Genomic DNA, 19,564 nt, shown 5'->3' with positions numbered 1-19,564 from the left:
GGTTGTATCAATCTCACAGTTCATCAAGTCAGGCATAAGCACATCTCCTCATCCCACAGAAAGCTACAATCACTTGATTTCTTGCAGGGCTCCAGACTTTAAAAATGACAAGGGAACAATTGGCTTCTGAAATGAAGCAATTAGGAGGCAAATGACTTATTTAGTTGCCAAATTACAAAATTGCTCGATAGATGGATGTTCAGAAGTGCTACAGTTCATTGTGTTCTGTGTGTTTACTGTTGAACAACAGTTGTTGCTCTATAGTTTACTCAAAATCTATCAAAACTTTCTAGGGCTGGGTTGAAAAAAGCAATTTCCCAACCGATATTTATACTTAAATCCTCAAGTCAATCTTTTTTACTTTTAAGAAGAAACAAAGTATCTTAATAATTTCAGTATGTTTTGTTCAAAATGTTAAAGTAACTTTGTATTGTTTGTATTATTATAATAGTTACAACAGTTTTTTTTCTTTCTTCAATTTATTGGCATACGTCAACAAAACAGCTTGTGAGCATGTTACACAACGCTGCATTTACATCAGGAAAGACATTGGATACCCATAACTCGTTTGCTAGAAAAATAAATGACACTAGAATGGAGCATTTTGCTAAATATATGAAATATATTTGTATGTTATTTGTTGTATTTATTATATGATTTATTTAATCTATGTTTGACTGTAACTCAGTTTTTAATTTGAGTGTTGATTATTTGAATACATTTAAATTAAATGTAATAGTTTGTTGTTAATATTAACTATTAATATTATAGTAATGTACCAAGTGAGAAGGTTTACATTACAGCATAAGGGTATTTACAGCATTACCATTATTTGAGAGATTTTATCCTTAATAAAAATGGATTAAAATATTTCCTAATTAATTGATAGCAAATTGAATCAAATCATTAAATGTTTATATTTTCACAAACGTTGATAGTTGTGCCACATTTGCATCCATTTCAGTCGCAGTGTGGAGGAGCCCCTTGTTTCTCTGTTATCTAAGCTTGTTCTGTCACTGTATCCATTATGCTTCCTTTGTTTACAGCGCTGGGGGGTTGTTGTATGACACTTTCATGCATCTACCTGGGCTCTGTGTATTAATGCCTGTGCCTGTTTAGCCTCTCTGCAGCAATTCAGCCCACTGCCCAGACGTCACATGTTGCACAGCCGCTTGGGAGACGTTAACAAACTCCAGCAGAGTTCTGTTCTGGGGGTGCGCCTTTAATTCATCCTGGAAAAGTTTCCCCTTGAGAACAGGTGGCTGTGTCAGCCACATGAAGCTTAAGGTGCCAGAGGTCATTACTAGCTGCTTTATTGTCCTCAGCAGTCTGTGAAGGGACTTTTGGCGTGTGCTGCAGAACCAAGGTTATGGCCAGGGGTCAGATGACATGGGCTGCAGGTCTGTAACTCCACAGGGAAACTAATGAACTGTCTGAGCCAGTGAAATGCCTTCAGGCCCGAGAGAGTGCATTACATGTCCATCTAATGATTGTAAGTGCTCGGGTTTATTTCTTCCACCTTTGCGCATTTATACGAATTAGGGATGAACATGAGGAAAGTGACCGCAATGATTAATCAGAAATAATGCAAGTTTGCATTAAAAATAATTTAATTGCTAATTTTGTAATTTAGTTATAGTGGCGGTACCTTGCGGTGTGATTGAAGCTGGGACAAAAAACAAATGTTATATTGTTTATAATGAGTTGATTAAGGAATACTAAGAAGGTTTTATGTCTAACTTAAAAAAAAATCAAGAGGGGGGTAGTGAGTTATGTCCCGGGTCACTAAAGACCGGAGGTAAGGGTTAGGTTTATGATATTGAAATTAGTGATATTCCACTCTCTGACCACCATTGCTCTTTTCAAAATTCCTTCCAGCTCCACCCACAATTGTGCCACTCCACGCACGTTGGTCTCGCTACATACCTTCGCCCTCCCATGATGTGTTTTCTGAAATGTATTTGGAGGCTGACTCCTTTACTTCATAGATTGATGTCGATGAGCAGATACAAGCTTTTAATAATAAATGCTTCAACATCTTAGACTCCATTGCACCTCGAGAGCTTATCTATCCACAAAACAACCCCCAGCCATGGATAAACAGCGATATTCGCCTATTACGACACTCGAACGATAATGGAAGAAAGACCGGCTCCAAATTTCCTTCGAAATGCTGCCAGGGCAGCTAAGAATAAATTCTTATCCGACATCATTGTAAAAAATGTGTACTTTTCCAGAACGCTTTTTTTCTATCGACTCTGTCTTAAACCCCTCTAATAAGTCCTTTTCTATGATCTTTCTCTCGATTTAAAGTCCGCGTGAACCGGAAGTTTCAAACGACTTTTCTCCAGTGTTGTGACGTATTTCCAAGTGAAACGGAATTGAACAGAGGGCAGGGTTTTACTTTAGCGCTCCTCCTCTCCATCTCTCACTCATAGCACACTAACGGTTTGAGGCGAGTGGTTAAGCGTTTTCCACCCAAGCCGTCAAACCTACGTCATCAGAAATGGAACGCCATTCCAGGCCGGAAGTATCTTTTCAGACTTTGATTAAAGATTACCACGGCAAAACATTTTTTTATTTGTATTAACTTGCACGGATTAATTGTTAACCACAAGACTAGTAATATGCGCTAACAAAGTAAATACGGTCAATTTTGATTTCATGTCGACTTTAAGTGCGATTTCATGTAAATTGCGATTAATCTTGCAGCCCCAATTATATGTTGGTTTTCTCTCTCTTCCATCTTTCCTCTCCAAATGGTCCAAAACGAGATCACATCACCCCAATCCTATACGTTCTCTGCATTGGTTACCAGTACAATACAGAATTGATTTTAAAATTGTATTATACGTTTATAAATCTCTCAATAACCAAGCCCCCAAATACCTTTCTGACTTAACCTCCTGCCTTACAGGAACCAGTAAGTTGAAGTTGAAAACCACGTCTTGTCCTCTACCAGATGTCAGTTCATTGTTTTTTCTTTTTTTTCTATCCCTCTCCTTCCTGCCTTGCCCTCGTTGCGCTCGTGTTGCGCATTTCTGTGGCACTGAACCCTTTAGCGCACAGCTATTAAGCTACCAAGCAGGGATGTTTGAATCACGCGTAACGAGCAGCCAAAGAGTTGCTATTTATAGCGCCTGTCCTGCGGTCTTGGAGCAGCATGTCAGAGTAACGTAAACCTATAATCTTTTTTCCCCTGCTTGTTTAACTCATACTTTTATACATCCCTGCACACATTCCTATGGCATTTTAAATAACCATGAGTATCGATGTGTGTTCGTATCTGTTGGCGGATCGCCGTGAAGACAACGCTTCAAATGTTTTCTCAGGGCGATTTCACCACTGGTGGGATAAATTAAATTCTCTCAGCAAACACATCACAATAATCTGTTGCATACACTCACTTGGTTTTCATTCAAACACCTTTTGGTCATCCTCTTTAATCCTTTCCACAAAGAGTCTATTAGTTTAAATAGCACTTGAGAGGTGCACTGGGACTTTATATTATTTTATTTTTTATCCTATAATGTGCAAAGGCTTACATCCCAGTGGAAATGGAGTAAGGCCAGTGTGCTTTATCTGAAGAAAAGCTCATTAAATAACCGAATCTCGCCGAACATATTTCCCTTAAGTTCACGGAGGAACTCTGGGAGGCTTGTGCGATGATGTCATGCTGCCTTCAGGATGATGGGATGGATCAGGGCTCTTGCAAGGCGCTGACAGCTCATCCTGTAGTTATGCCACACTTGCTGCTCGCTCTGCAGTGCCACGGCAAGCGTCTGAGCGGGATCAGAAGGGCTTTTTGGGGGATGGGGTGGGATTCACAGCTGCTGTACACTACTCAGAATTCCACTCAGAATTCCACCGGCTCCTCAACCATTCACATTTGTTAAAATTTGGCCGGAGCTGGGAATCTGAGCTACGTTGCCGTTTACGGTGCCAGCATTTGCATGGGGATCAAGAAAGAAATTCCTTGTAAAAGGGGACGGATGGGATGGCTGTGGACTGGTGTGCGCCTTTGTGCAATTTCAGAGTAGAATGCTAAAGCGTGGTTATACAAATGGTAATCAATCTGCCAAAAATATTGTTACTATAGTTTTACTATAATAAAACCATGGTTAATTTTGTGATTTAATGACTAGTGCTGTGCGATTAATATAATTTTAGTCTTGTTTTTTATTTTGGCTTCTAACGATTATGAATACACAATGCCACATTCCGTTCCTTTACTTTTAAGCGGTCGCCCTTCTTATGTAACATCAAAATCATGACAAAATCGTGACTCCTAATATACAGTCTCCTGTCGGACTTCGAGATACTTAAAGAGCTGCGAACGAGACTCTGTTCCCCAGGCGGCTTTCTGTGTGCGTGATCTGAGGTAGATTTAAAAGTTAAAACCGTTTAAAAGGACAAATACACACAAACACATGTCAAAATGTCTCTCTTGGACAGTTTTCACGTCAGTTTGGGAAAGTAAATGAAAGAATCATTCACTGCTCTTCACTGATTAACTTTAGTAAATTTAATACAAATCAATGTATTATTTAATTCAAGACTGCAGTGTTTTATTTTCACATTTGAGTACTTAATTCAATTTCTGTATAGTAGGCTTATTATTATTAGTAGGCTAAATTTATTTATTTTTTCAATTGTATTCTTCCTATTGTTTGTAATACATTATTTTTATTGTTTTCCTGACTATTTCAACTCACTGTTGTTGGTTGACAGTAAAACTGCTCTGAAAGAACAGATTACGGGGTTGGGGGTCATTTTGGGGGGTTTTATGAACACACTGTCAGGGCCCCACTCACAAAGTTTTGCTTAGGGCCCCGATAAGTTTAGGACCAAGACTGGTCAAATGTAACAATTTTTTTGATACACTACAAGTTTGAGGTCAGTAAGACCTTTTTTTTTTTTTAAGAAAGTTTTTTTTAAAGAAATTAATACTTTTGTATTCATCAATGATGCATTAAATTGATCAAAAGTGACATTAAATACATTTATAATGTAAAACATAGGCTATACATATATATTTTTTAACTTTCCATAATTAATGACATTTTAAAATGTTTAGAAACATTGTAATAATATTGTGAAAATACACACTGATTGCTTCACCAGAAGCACACACAGTACCATCAGTTGCTAACCTGTCTCTATGGAGAAAATGAATGGGATTTTGACTTTGGGAATTTGACTGTTGCACTCTATTAGCCATGTGCTGTTATTTTATTGGCTGAGATCCTAACACTATATTGTGAAAAATGCATGCTGTTTGTTATTTCCAGGGTCAGATGCTAAGCTGATGCTAAGCTGAAAGCTTATTTTGCCAAGGGCTAAATGTAAATTGTTGGACAGTACTGGCATCCTGATGAAAATGATAATAAGATCAGCATTAATCACAGAGTTTTATAACCCATCGTTTTAAAACGACACATGGTTATTATGCATATGCCATGCCATGCGCTAATACACACATTCTCACTCTCCACATCTCTACCTGAAACAACAACATGAGCCCATGCCAAAGGTGACGGGCTGCTTTGTGTCTTAATTATAAAGCAGAAGGTGAAGACAAGGACCACCTGCCCTCTTACTCCCACCCAACGCTGCCGGGTTAGTCTTAATAAAGATAACCTTCTGATAAGCCTGCGTTGCCGTGGGTATGTTGAGTGCAGTTTGAGGATACGATCTTGTCCACGACAATAAAGAGCTAATCATAGATAATCACCTTGCTGCAGGCAGCGCCTATATCTCCCCTTTCCCTGAACTATTGAGTTTGCTGTGTACGGGAAAAGCTTTTCAATCACCCCACCATCTGCTGCTCAGGTGCATATGAGCCACACTTTATTTTGACTGTTTGCTAAAAAAACAACACTCGTATAAAGAAGATGTATGAGTAATCGACAAAAGAGATGGGACTGTATTCGTGTAAACAAAAGGTTTGTTTTGTCTGAGTTTCTTGAAGTGCTTTATGGTGAAGTTCCAAAGCGTACTTTTTTCAAAATGTAGCGTCGAATGAAATGCAAAGCATTGAGAGAGAGAAAAATCAATGAGCCTTTTGTGAAATCCATTTTTTTTGCAGGACTCATTCAGGCGTATAAGTCTTTTCCTCTCCTCTTTTGTTCGCTCTCTTGTTTTATTTCTTCACACTGTCCTCCGTTATGAAAACTGGATGAGCTTGCGGCCACAAATCGTTAATTGCCTCTCATACATAAAGCCTCATTCCCCAGTTTAATGTGGCACTGTATCCTCCTCACGCATCCTGCCCGCATTGCTAGACAACCCTCTGGTGCTTTTTCTCTTTGCATAATCTTAACGGGCAAAGCCCTCGTTACATCCCTGCAGCTGCGGTGATGTCACTCGTGGCGCGCTCTGAGTTTATTCTCCTTTTCCCTTCTCCACAGCAGTTGGCAAACTTGAGTCCTCACTCCCCAGTCCCCGCATAAACGGCACATGAGCAGACATTTACATAGCCCATTAGGAGCGCCACTGAATGGCAGAGTCCGTACTGTTTAATGGAAAACACTATTGCAAATGAATATTTTATTGAGAGGATGCTGTTGACATGCTGCGGCGACTCTGTGCTACTGTGGTGTGCATCACTCATGTGCGAGACTGTGGAGAGGGATTTTCTACTGACAGCAGATTAGACAATGACCTGTCAGAGATGTTCATGTCACACCATTGGACTGTTGCTTGATCTCTTTGATCAAAATTCACTCGTTGAGCTGATACTTGTTTGACAAATTGCAGATTTCATTGTGCAGTGCAGCATAAGTCCTTTTTGAACATACAGCGGCTTTATAAAGTATATGAACGCTTAAATCACACCTTATAAAGTTTGAATGTCATTTTGTTATGTAAAAAAAGATCAAACCAAAGTATTTTTTTTTTAGGGCACCAAAAGGGTATCCGTTAAAAATGCTTATTAGAGTAAAAAGTCTATTGTAGTTGATATATAGTGCCATTTTCATGTTTAATGCATGTGGTTTTATAATATACCTAGTAGAATGACTATGTATGTGGTTAATAATTGTGGACTTCATTTGGATTTTTTTATTTTTTTTATCATTTCTAATCTTCTTTTGTGAAATGTTTTTCAAGGCATTAACTCTTTCCCCACCATTGACGAAATTTCCCATCATTTATGAGACAACGCTTCCCCACCATTTTACGTAAATTTCCTGCTCTATGTATTTACACTGTTGTACGGTAGGGTGCGCTATGACATATCTTCTTAAAGAATACTGAATCTCCAAAAGACGTGTGAAGAAGTAGCAGAAACTAGCGGTAGCATATGTATTTGCTTACATATAACATAATGCCATCATCAACATTAAACAGCATATAAAAACTGCGTAATGTTACCAAATTAAATGTCGACCCTTGACGAGGTTAGGACTGTACAACCTTTAGATTAACTAGATCTACTCCATATACGTTTTGATCATCGTTCTGAGTCCAATCCAGATGTAGTCTTTGACATAAAAATGTGTTTGTGTAAAACGTACCATCATTCAAGTGTTGATAAAAAAAGAAGAATGTATTAAGCTAGAATACAACATTTTTCTTTTTTATTTAAGGTCATGTTCAGATATTCTGGTGATGGCTGGCAACTAAGATAGAAAAAAATGCTGGCTGGGAAAGAGTTAAGATTGGCCGAAGTTCTTTTCTTAACTTTTGGAGCTGCTGTACATGATCAACATATTGTAAAGGCATGGAAGGGAGGAAGTACAGTAGTTCTTATTTTGAATCACCCAACGCGACCAAATGGCTGGATCTAAGCATGTCTTCCATCGCTCAGCACTTCAGAATGTCTGGCCCGTGTCCAATGCTACAGTAGCCGGTCTGCATTAAACCTATCTCCTTCACTGCATAGATCGCAAAAATATGTCAAATGTAGTCCAAAGTAGAGTTTACACCAACAGAGCTACTGGAATTTTTTTTTTCTATGAAGGTCGGTCACTGTGGCAGAGTTTACCAGTTTTATGCCAATGAGCAGAGATGTTAATTAAAGATGTTTTACTAACCAATAGCCCTCTCCAAGTATTTTAAACCTCTTTGGATATTTCTACTACTTTTACTGGATAGAAGTTTGGCTTTTACGGACTAACCTTGCCTCTTTTTTTCTTTGTTACAACTTTCAGACCCAGAGATCTTTAAGTTACAATCGAATTCCCTATCAAACATTCATCGAGTATGTCATCATTCTCTGGGGCCCTGTCCTTCATTCTCTTCCTGCATAAAGAACAAGGAGGAGAAAGTCAGAGCATCCTGACTGGAGAGAACGACTGCAGCTGTTTGGGATTTAGGTGTCTTTCCCTATGGAGCAGAAACCCTACAGTGAAGTTAGATAGTGGCCTCAGAAACCCTACAGTGAGTTAGATAGTGGCTTGGCACTGATGGATGAGAGCATGCACACATGAGCGCATCAGCTTGTTGACTCTGTGTGCTTGCATGTGTCCATGCTGCAAATGAACAGACTGATGCCGACAGCTGTTGAAACTGCGTTTAGCGCCAGAAAAGTGTACAATGTGTTCACGATAGGGCTGTCAATCTTCCTCTATAATACTATTCGAATTCCATTCCTTATTTTATTTAATATTCGAATAATATTCGAATATTACATGCTCAAATTCATCCTATTATTAATATTTGCGACATTACACAGGCTTATGGATCGTCAATGCCACTATAGCATTTGGTTGTTGTTACACGTTCTGTCCACTAGAGGGACAGCTAACATTACAATAAACATTTAGAAACGGGTGATCGCGTTTTTTTTATTAACAATAAAACAGCGGAACAAAATTAATGACTTTAATTTGGCAACTTGAATGGACATTTTTCCACTGATCAGTTGTCTGATGTTGTGTCAGTTTCACAACTCTGTCAGTGATTGTTGCGCGGCTAGGACAACAGACAGCTGGTAAGCCCCGTGATGAAGAAAATAAGTAATTCTTGCCTGTTTTAGCAGCGGTTCCTTGGACAGATCGCCTATAGCTTGTCATGGTGTAGCGTTGTCAGATGTGCCCTAATGGTGCGTTCACACCGGACGCGAATAGCGCGTCAGGCGCGAATGGACACAAAAATGGTCAAGTGTATAACTAGACGCAGCAGGCGCGAATTTGACGCGCTATTCGCGTCCGGTGTGAACGCACAGTAAGGTTGCAAGTTGAGGAGTGATATTTCATTCAGACTTTATTTGTGATTTAATTTTCCCATTTATGATTTGAAATCCAAACACCTTCCACACATCGCTTCTCAAATTGTCAGGAGTGGTGATCTCCGTTTCCATGGAGACATTGCTCGCCGCCATTATTGACAGTATTGTTATGACGATGCAGCGTGGATAACGCGCACAATTGTGTTACGATTCAATTTTTTAATTGTTTATCAGACGAAACAAAAGCATTTCATTTTCACATGCCTGTGTAAGCCAAGTTGGCGAGAAAGGCAAGATATCATATAATAAAAAAATAAAAAATAAAATAAAAAAAGCAATATTCGAATAGTAACTTCAGCATTCGAATAGTATTGATTTTTTTAATATTCGAATTATATTCGAATTTCGGAATTCGTTCCAACAGCCCTAGTTCACGATCGGTTGTTTGCATGCGTGCAGACTTGACCCCCGCAAGTCCCATCAAGAGCGGCATTGTTTGCATGGATTCCCTTTCTCAAGGAGCTTTCACAGCATAATCAATGAGTCTTACTCATTCACATCAATAGAGCGCGGTGCATATCACTTACAGATGTGCTAAGCCGGCCCTATTCCGGCTCATGTCCGCACTCCACTGCAGTTTCCACCTGTATCGGATTTGTTTGAAGCAGATGCACGCTCTCTTTAGAGGTGTCCTGGAGCGCCCTTCTGTACCCATGTACCTTGACGCACAGCCTCTGTGACAAGGACAACTGCTGTACTCCTCTAAGCCCCTCAGCCGCCGCTAAGACCCAGCATGCACTGCATTTCCTGTTCAGCACTGCCTCAGATAGGCTTACATATCAAAGCTCACACCTTTTAATTATTTTTTTGTAAAATAAAAGATCTCAGTTCACTGTGAAAAGATCACATCGGTCGCTGTTTCATATTTACCCTTGAGGCTGTAATCTTGCAGCGCTGAAGCTCATCTCAGTGATAAGTGGTTTGAGTTAACAGAATCGGGCCTTTATACCCCCACGCAGCTCTTCTGGTGGGTATAATGAGCATGTGTTGTTTGTTTTTTTGTGTTTTTTTTAAAGATGTCCAGTTGTCTTTGGACCGGTGGGAGACACAAGTCCACTTCCGGAGTGTCGCAGACGGTTAGAATAACATCGGATCTGAGTAATGATGTCTCAGAGTGCACTCCTGTTTATTGTCCTTGGATCAGTGTTGGATTGAGTCGGGTTTACATAGCAACTCTGAGTATTACGTGGGATGGTACAATAAGGTGAATTTCACTTTGGCTAATTGCAGCTTTATGTATTATATTTACTTAATTTTGCTTTGATGTTTTAACCATTACTTTTTCTTCTTTTTTAAGTAACTTGAAAACCAGTTTTACTGATTGCATGTTGTTCTCTTGTATCTAATTGAGGAAATTTCACTCAACCAAAGCGTACAAGGACTTTATTTCATGTTAAATGAAACAGTCCTTTCTTTCTCTATGCAACTAAAAAAGAGGCTTGTGGTTACACTTTTGCCACCTTGTTCACGTCAGATTCTCCTCAGAAGATGCACACTATGACTTTAAAAGCAAGGGATTCGCAGCTTTATAACAAGATACAATGTCCAAAGAGATTCGGTGTGGGAGGATGGAGCTTTGGATGTGCAAATGAAAGACTAATTTCGAGGAATCTTCTGGCACCCTGCTCTAATATGGATTGGTGATGTCGATCTAGTGCAGGGAGAGTCAGAATGATTGGGAAACATTTGGATCGTCTGTAGCAGTCCCACGGATGCATTTGTGGCTCTCATGGATGGATTCATTGTTAGTGAGGGAGGGTAAGCCGACATACCATTTCTCATCTAGGAGGGAAATGGAAGGCGGAGGTGGCGCTGTTGTAACTCATGCTCCAATAGGAGAGGGGTGACCCAAGCTGTGCGTGCATGCATGTGTGAGATTGGAGCTTTAAATCTGCCTGATCTTAGCTGCGTTATAGAGAACTATCATTCACTCAACACTGCCACAGCTGCTTTATTGCACTCACTGTATCACATAGCCTGCAAATGAATCCTCGCCTGAACGTTTGTGAGAGTATGATTGTTTGCTTCTGAATTTTAGGCATACTTGCCTTTCTCTAAAAAAAAACTAAACTATATTTCAATTTTGTATATATATACATACATATATACATATATTCCGATCCATCTAGCTCATATTGGATGTCCTGAAGGCCATGCACATATAAGTACTTCAGACATAAATAAGAAAAAGTTTAGGATATTGCTAGTTTTTCTCCATTTTAAGCATTTTTTTATTTGAAATATAATTTTATATTAATATGAGGTTATAAACAAACAATTCAAAAAAGAATGTTAATTAAAGAAAGAATTCTGAATTTGATTGGACTGTAATGTTATGATATTTTTTGTTAAATCATTTTTTTTTTTTCTGCAAATGGGATTATTTCAGTCGAAAAGAAGATATTGAATCGTGTTATCTTTAGAGTAACATACAGCAATTAATTATGCACACTAGTTCCAGGGACTTAAAAAAAAACGTTTAAGATAAAATATTACATTTGGATTGATATCTTTCATTCGGTTCACTAAACGATCTAGAATAAAAAAATTTTTTTTTTCATATCTTGTATTGTACTTTCATAATCCGTAGCTATAAATGTGTGATGTGTGTGTTTTTTTCAGGAGCCTGCTTTCTGTGAATTTCCTCCTTTTTTGGAGAGATAACAGACATCCTTGAATTGTTGTAAAGTGGACAGGTAAGACTACCATTTCCTAAAGCGTGACACAGTCTTCATTCAGTAATGATTATACCCTGTTATGATTAAGAAAGAGTAAAAGTGGAGACCAACCACTTGTAGGAACAAATAATGGTCAAAATCAATATGCTCAATGCTAGCTGTATATAAAAAAAAGTGCAAGCTTTAATTCTAAAACATTTTGTTGATAATGCATTGTCTGGACTATTTGCTCTAGAATGTGTATTAGTTGGACCTACAACCTGGACCTTGGCATTTCTTTTACCATGATTTTTAGTTGGATCACAATTTATGATATCATTATGTTCAGATTTTGTTCATGTTTTGCCAATGGGCATTATCAAGATGAGATCGAACTGATTTGCTCCAGTGAGGACTTTAAAAATGCGGGGATGACATTAAAATATTGATAGTTTATGGCACGCCTTAAGAGTTTCCTCTAAATTAGAAACATCCATTCAGATTCAAGAGATATAGCAGACCGGCCCCAAAGCATCATAAATCACATTATTCTCTGATTAGCGTTGAAATCTATAAAACGATGTCTTCCCATACTACCACATAATTCTGACATGATTTATTGAGATTCTCAAATGTATCTTAAATCATCTCTTGCCGCTTCCCTGAGCTCTATGAATATCCTCATCCTCTATAGATAGTCCTGCATATCTCGATTGGGCCTCATTACGAGGCTCATGCTCTGATATTTGACGACATGGCTGCCTCGCTCATAGTGCTGCTGTTAGCGGTGCGCTTTGTAAAAATAGTGCATGTGATCTGACAGGACCTTTCGCTCTCTCTGGAGCTCCTTAAATTCAAAACAAGTTTGCGTGTGTGTGTAAAGGTGCTCTAGTTGTTCTCTTAACTGCCTGAAGGCTGACACATCAAGGTTAGTGAGGCCAAACAGGCCAGCTAAAATTAGTATGAGGCCAGATAACCTGCAGCATCGGATCAAAGGGGCGCTGAACCGGCCGGCGTCAGCTTGGCTAGGGATACACTCATATGTTTGTGTGTGCATGCTAAGCTCTTGGGCCATATGGTATGAATATGATAATCGTAGAAATAGCCGACCCTATATTTACTCTACAAGACCCATGATGGAACCAAGACATTAGCAGCAGATCCTTCAAGTCCTGTAAGTTGAAAGGTGGAGCTGCTGTGGATCGGACTTGTTGGTGCAGCACATCCCACAAATGCTCAATTGGATTGAGATCTGGGGAATTTGGAGGCTAGGGCAACACCTTGGACTCTTCATCATGTTCCTCAAACCATTCCTGAACAATATGTGCAGGTGTATCCTGCTGAAATGATACTTCCACTAGGGAACACCACTGTCAGGGGTGTACCTGGTCTGCAAAAGATGTTTAGGTTACACGTGTCAAATTTACATCCACATGAATGGACGGATCTAGGGTTTCCCAGCAGCAGAAATAATCAGATCCGATATTTTGACAGCTGTTAAATTTTTGTCCTGCCTGTTTACCTTCACTGAACCAACTGAGTTCACATTAACATCTTGACAAAACAGGCATTTTGACCAAGAAGTGCAATGACCTTTGGTTCACGCATGTACTGTAGCTGCATTAACGTGAGCGCTTCTCACAGAGTATGTAATACGATTTGAAGGCAGCTGAGTGTCAAGTCAGACACCATAGGATTCTGAGTTGAGTTGGTACTTGATCAAACCGTTGAATGTTTTTGTTGTCGCCTGCATGCGATTTAAGTTGATTGAATATAGTGAATTTTGCAGTATAATTGCTTCTTCGAAGGCTGTAGCTGCGGTGCTTTAAAGAGAATGAATTTGGAGATGCATCTTCTCAGAGAGGGTTTTACCATGCTGAGAATGCTGGACTCTAAAGCTCAGCATGCTAAAAACCCTCTTTGAGAAGCTGCGCCTTCATTCATCTCATTTAATTCACGGCTGCTACAAATATTAAAGCTAAAAACAGATAAAAGAAATGCTGGATGTTGGACAACAAGTTGACTCTCCTGTCCATTTCTAGTAATAATCTGATATACCTTTAATATACATGGTATCATTACAGTAGCATTTTGTTTTACTGTCCTGTTCCACATCTATATAATATGTAGGCTACTCAATGTAGTGATTATTAATAATAACTGGGTAATAATTACTAACCCTGAACCTACCCCTAAACCTAACCTTAACCAATGTTACCTTGTATTGCCCACTACTTCGGTAAGTACACTGTAAAACATAAGTGTGCGTACTGTAAAATAAAGTGCAACCATTACAGTGTAGAATACATTTTTTAAAATAAAGGTTCCAAAAGGGTTTTTTCACAGCAACCGTTTATGATTCCCAGAAGAACCTTCCAGTGAACCGTTCTTAAAAGAACCTTTTTTTTTTTGTAGTGTGTAGAACATTTTAATTATCTAATTAACATTTTTCCTCTATAAATAACCTTTTGTAAAATGAAAAGGTTCCATAAATGTTAAAGGTTCTTCATGGAACCATAGATGCTAACAAAGAACCAGATTTTTAAGGTTGTAGTTATAAGTGTAGCTTGATCTCCAGAAGTAGCAAGTCATGAACCGTCACTACTGTGCCCTTGAGCAAGGCGCTTAACCTCAGGTTGCACCAGGGGGATTGTTCCTCTAATAAGTTATGTAAGTATATTGTAAGTGTTGGCTAAATGTCTAATTGCAGTGCATTTCCTGAGCGTGCTTTGACCACTTATAGGATTCATTTTACATTAGGCTTTTGTATCAGGATGTGGTCTAGTGGTGTGATATGCATATGAGTTTATATACTCTTGTTTTCATGTGTATTCAGCTGGTGCATCAGCATATTGACGGTGGAGGTCACTTAAATATCACCATCTCTGCGTTGTGCTGGCCGTTCTGCCCTGACCACAGGCATGCGGCACAGCTCCGGCCGCAGTACAGGGAGGTCACACGTAACTCAAACCCCGAGAATGGATAGAACCAAACAAGGCCTTCTAGAGGCAGTGGTATCCTTTTTAGGGTCCTTTCACACTTGAGCATTTGATTCAGACCACAGCTCGTTTAAAGGAATGGTTCACTTCAAAATGAAATTTCTGTCATCATTTACTCGCCCTCAAGTTGTTTCAAACCTGTATGAATTTCTTTCTTCTGCTGAACACAAAGGAAGATATTTTAAAGAATGTCAGTATCCAGACAGTTGATGGATCCCATTGACTTCCATAGTAGGAAATACAATACTATCTAAGTCAATGGGGCCCATCAACAATTTAGTTACACATATTCATCAAAATATCAGAAGAAAGTAATTCATACATGTTTGAAACAACTTGAGGGTGAGTAAATTATGACAGAATTTTTATTTTGAAGTGAACTTATTCCTTCAATGTTGACATGGAAGCGTTTTTCAGAATATTACTAAATATACTAAAAATGAAAACTTTCTTTTTTCACTTATATAATATTTATTTAAACTCTAGCTCTTCACGGACAGTGTTGTCTTTTCATACAATAAATATTGAATGCTTTGTTTATTTCACTATTTAAATTGTTAGGCTTTTTTAACAGACAAAAAAATGTATTTTATTGATGGATTTTCATGGTTTAGTATCGGTAGGGTACAGTAAAATCTATACATTTTTAGACTTTTCATAGTTAAAGGTATGGTTAAAGTTTACAAATTCAAGAAATATGTCAACAACACAGTCAAACTGGCATCTTCTCTTCCATCAGGCATTCATTATTTAGCTCAGTGTTAAACAGCTACTGCTAGTACTCATGGTCATACTCTCGTTGATGTTGTTTTGGACCCAAACAGTACAATGTGAAAAGAGACTTGCAAATGGAGGGGGTTCAGACCAAACAATCAAACCAATTGTGAAAGTAGCCTTCTACACCATTTGCATTTAAATTTACCTCAAGCACTTTGTCTCATGGACAGTTGCTCTAGGGAGAACGGCAGACTCTGCTTAATTGGGTATTGATTGACTACGTTTCGGCAGGGGAGACAATGAATTACCGTCTAGAAAAATGGCGGAGAGGCCCTGGACACAAAGACAGGCGGAAATACTCATTCACTCAGCATTTATTTATACAGCTGAGTAATTAATGATGCAGGAGGGGATGCCTGATTAGGCTAAAGATTCGTAAGTTTGTGTTTATTTGTGGATGTCACGATGCAGAGACGTGCATGATTGTGGTGCAGATCGGTGATGCTGGAGCTAGAAATGGTGAAGTTCGAGTTTGTGTGGGAGAGAGACAGCGCACAAAGGGAGACAAAAGCGTGTGCGTTACCCTCTGAGGATATTAATTTAGCCCTGAATTGGTTTCCTGCAATGGTTTTCATTGTCTTGGGAGTAGTGATGAAGTTTGATATGCTTGCGTGGTCATGCTCATTTAGGCACAATTTAAGCAGACTTGTTCATTTGCACTGGCAAAACAACTGAATCTATTTAAACACCTTGTAGCCTTTGTCTGTTTAAGTAATACATTCATGGTGGAAGAACAGAATGATAATAAATGACAAAACTATAAACTGACAGCTAATTTTCATTGTCATAAGTTGAATTAGCGCTCATTGAGTCAGACGGAGTGCAATGCTCAGATGAAGCTGTATACCAGCTTCACTATTTCTCAGTGTCAGTCCATTTCCATTTTAAATATATGCAGAGGAATTCGAGCTGGAACGCAAGGTTAATTTATTTTGTGCCTATGTTATGTAGTGCCATCACCCAAATGCCTTGAATTGAAAGTGAAATAAATGGCGCAATATGTCGCTTTTTATTTATTTATTTTCAAATTATAGCAGACATTAATTCATATAATAATTGCTGTCTTCGCTGTGTAGGTGCTTTTTGTTGTTGTTGTTGTTTTTGTTGTTGTTGTTGTTGTTTATCTTAAGATGTTTTTAGTAGTTCTTTATTTTAAAAGGCTTTGTCTGGGGGAAGTTTTTACAGGTAATAATACAGGGTTACAAGGTTACAAGTACATGATGCCTGAAGAAATATATCCTATATCCCAATGGCAGTGCTTGGCTTTTTTAAAATTATATTTATATATATATATATAATTTGTACAGAACAAAGACAAATATGAAACAAAACAGACAAGTGTAATCACAAATATTTATTTATTGCAAAAATGTCAAAAGCTGTACTAAAATCAGTTCAAATGACGATGTGTTGCAGTCGCAGTCCTCTCTGGCGGTATATAATAGTTCTGTATTAGTATTGAAATAGTAATTGATTGTGAATTCATGTTGCGTTTTTGGTGCATTTTATGGTTCTATTGTCAGCCACTGCATAGGACTATACTGAGAACACAATTTTTGTGTCCCATGGCAAACAAAATAAATATTACAAGATAAATGGTTAAACGATTAAAGAAATGCTATTTGTTTTAAGGTGTTAAATTGACATCACGTGATCCTTCAAAACAAGTTTGCAGCCGTCGCATGGAACAGAGAGAAATCCAATAATTTTGTATTAAGTAGATGAGTAAACAGTGTTTAATAAATCCAGTCACTGAGAAATAAGCAAGTTTTTTGTGGTTGTCTCCAAACGTCAATTAAATTTGTAGTAGATCGTGAGACATGATGCCCTGAAAGTGTTTGAAATAAACCTTTTTTTAGAAGATACCTTCTTACAAATATCACTGTCTGTTAAATCATTGACTGACTGGGATTGGCAGGTGCCTTCGGCTTCAGACACAGCCGGAATGTCACAACAGAGTTTAAATCATTTGATTATGAGAAATGACCACACGCAGTCGCTGACACACGCAGGCTCTTTTATTAGAGTTGGCTGACATCGTGCTGTTTATCTATTCAATAGTGTCCATGTTTACCCAGCCTGTTCCTCAGCAACAGCCAAAAGTATTACTGGATATGGTTTATATTTTAATAACCATGTGATATTGGCTGTTTCACGTTGCCCAGGGTATTCAATACTTGACAACCTTTAGTATTATATCTCATTTGATTTATTTTTTATTTTCATTTGGAACTTGATGGAAACAGACTAAAAGAAAACATTAGCAAATGATAAGCCTGCCATCAGTGCAAAAATAACTCGACGCTTATGTAACAGCTGAATTGGACAAATAAATACTGAAGTGCGTTTAAAGGAATAGTTCACTTAAAAATGAAAATGCTGTCATCTACTCACCCTCAAGTTGTTTCAAACCTGTATGAATTTCTTTCTTCTGCTGAACACAAAAGAAGATATTTTGAAGAATGTCTGTAACCAAACAGTTTTCCTGCTATGGAAGTCAATGGGTTTCATCTACTGTCTGGTTACCGACTTTCTTCAAAATATCCTCCTTTGTGTTCAGCAGAAGAAATTCATACAGGTTTGAAACATCTTGAGGGTGTGCAAATGATGTTAGAATTTACATTTTTAAGTGAACTATTCCTTTAAAGCTTCTTTATATTCGTAGTTGTACATACTATCTTCTCTGTCCTACAGTGTGACTGTGCCTTTAAGATAGCGTGCAACTTTCTACAGCAATGTCGTTTGAAAGTTGCCGAAACATTCCACCGGCGCTTTATGTGTGGTGATAGATAAAAGATTGTATTCTATGTCTCATTATTTCTTTGTCAGTTCTCCACCGTAGGTGAAATTGCTCCAATCCTCCATTCTGAAAGACCACCTCCCCCTGATATTGCTAGTGTGTGAGATACAATTCGATTCTACCTCTCTAAGGACCGAGTTTGCCCCGTATTGATCCATCACAGACTAACATCCATGGCCTTTCTTAGACGCTTTAGCCCGTATGTATTACAATACAGCATCTATATATCGTATAGGTCCTCAAGATGGACACGACAAGGAAAAAATATTGCACATGGGGCGATAACATCTCATTTATCAGGCCGGAATACAGGACCATTTTTAAAGTTGTCAATTCGATTTATACTTTACTGTATTTTGGAGAATTGGGGGAAATCCTTTTGCGCAGAGTCTAATATAGTTTTCAATCTTGCCGTTGTATTAGATTGACTGCTGATAGAATAAACCCCAACTCTGAAGTTTGTACAAAAACAAATAACGGCTGGCAAAACAACAGGCTAGTTCCTGCCGTGGGTTCTGATTGAATCCTTATAACCTGCAGTGGGAGAAGTTTGTTAAAAGATACCTTTCTCACTTCACCTTTTTTTCACCTCGCTTTCGGACCACCAGTGAGATGAACTCTATCACCCTGTGCCTGAGCTCCAAGACTCATCTCACACCTTTCTAACAGCACAGTTGCACATATCCTGACAGGAAGGATTTTTTATTTTATTTTTTTGCTGATGATTTGTCAATCAGACCTTTCAGAGATGAGGAGATCATAATATAAAACAGCTCTTGAAAATGAAATGCAGAAGCACATTAGTATTTTGCTGAATGATCTCATGAGTATTTGTATGCATTTTTACGTAAAGTGTCGTTCTACCACACGTACATTTAGTTACGTTTTCATACTCACTGAAATGTACGCTAGTGATGTATTGACAGCACTGAAACATAAGTTATTTACAATGATAACATTTCGCTCTGTTTTGTGACTTCTGCACGTAATTTGAAAGATTACATAATGTTAAACAAGACTACAGTTTAAACCCTTAAAATGAATAGCATTTCTGTAATTGTTTAATCGTGTTATACTGTATATTATATGATATAAAAAG

The 19,564-nt window shown here is 38.3% G+C and overlaps 1 long non-coding RNA gene across 1 annotated transcript in view; it reads left to right on the top strand.

Moving 5' to 3' along the window:
- The window catches only part of LOC307003175, a 169,899-nt gene that overhangs the window by 55,580 nt on the left and 94,755 nt on the right, over positions 1 to 19,564 (top strand). The window contains exon 2 of the long non-coding RNA XR_013798636.1: positions 11,855 to 11,928. This is a non-coding gene — a long non-coding RNA (uncharacterized lncRNA). The remainder of the gene's footprint in view (positions 1 to 11,854; positions 11,929 to 19,564) is intronic.

The sequence above is a fragment of the Phoxinus phoxinus genome (genome assembly GCF_949152265.1).
Source record: "Phoxinus phoxinus genome assembly, chromosome: 8".
In the NCBI taxonomy this organism is placed as follows: Eukaryota; Metazoa; Chordata; class Actinopteri; order Cypriniformes; family Leuciscidae; genus Phoxinus; species Phoxinus phoxinus.
Note: the sequence above shows the minus strand (reverse complement) of the source record. Positions and strands in the feature narration are given on the sequence as shown.